Source organism: Seriola lalandi, unplaced genomic scaffold (assembly GCF_002814215.2).
Source record: "Seriola lalandi dorsalis isolate HSWRI2012SDOR001 ecotype SW California unplaced genomic scaffold, Sedor1 jcf7180002054137, whole genome shotgun sequence".
Lineage (NCBI taxonomy): Eukaryota > Metazoa > Chordata > Actinopteri > Carangiformes > Carangidae > Seriola > Seriola lalandi.
The window spans coordinates 49,280-50,655 of record NW_019524690.1 but is presented as its reverse complement, the minus strand read 5'-3'; positions in this window follow the sequence as shown (position 1 = coordinate 50,655).

The following is a 1,376-nucleotide window of genomic DNA, read 5'->3' as shown; positions in this document are numbered from 1 at the left end:
GTGTGCGTGTGTGTGTGTGTGTGTGTACTGAACGTAACAGTTTGTTTTGTTGTTTATTGTTTTGACATGATGCACATGACCACGCCCACTTAGGAGTCAGGAAGTAAAAACTATGTCATACTCTTATTCTGAAAGTGAAGATATTAAATATGTACAGTCACATGATCCGGTCGATATTTATAAACATTTTAATCACTTCAGATCTGATCATCAATAAAGAGTCAGTCATGAAGAGCTGATCAACACTAATGACATGGTCAGAGTTGTCAAATAGACGTTTAAGGTGTATTGATTCATTGAGTAACACGCAAGAAAACATTCCACCTTAAAAAATGGCCGCAGCCTTTGAGCTGCTCAGTTAATTAAATCTTTAATTAGTAAAGATGAAGTCAGTCTGTTACACCTGGACAGCTTGTGCTGCTGGAAATGAAAGCTAGCTTAGCTATGCTTTCATAGCCTAGCCTGTTAGCTCAGCTATGCTTTCATAGCCTAGCCTGTTAGCTTAGCTACGCTTTCATAGCCTAGCCTGTTAGCTTAGCTTCTCCGCTGAATGGATGTTTCCAGTGTGGCTTCATTTCTTCAGCATGAGTCAGTAACTAAAATCACTAAAAACAAAAACTACTTGTTCATTCACCTGCTGCTTAATGCTAAGCTAACTACAACCTGCTACATCATGGTGTGGTGTGATGTCACTGAGCTGGATGTTTGTCTGATGCTACGTCATATACTGATCAAACTGATCATAAAGTCAGTCTAACATCTGATCATGTGATCACAGTCGACTGATCTATGGGAACCGTAGGAACAGAGGTTGCATCACCATAGAAACGAGCTGTAACTTAACCATATCAACCACATCATAAACAGCACTCACCTCATCATACATCATACATATACACATATATATACACACACACACACACATATATATATACTATATATATACTGTATATATATATATATTATATATATACTGTATATTTGGGATTGTTGCAGCTAAAATATGATTCTGATTTCGCAGCATCTTTTTCTTAAAGATTGCGATGTGTTTAAATGTGTTTAGATGTTTTCAGATTTTTCCTTTTTGTAATAAAACTGCAGGAGAAAATAAAAATTGTAAAACTAGCTGCATCTTTTTTTATCAATTAAATTGTATAATCTAATTAAAAATGGAAGACGATCACCTCAAAATCACCTCATCAATTTATCGGTTTATAACACAGAGCCTTTCCTACAGTGTCACAGTGATCCAGTGACAGATGTCTGAACACCCATGATGCACTGCAGACAGGAAGTGATCACAGCTGATTCCGCTGCTGTTTGAACATGACACAGACGGAAGCTGTGGCCTTCAGTGACTCTGTGGAAATCAATGA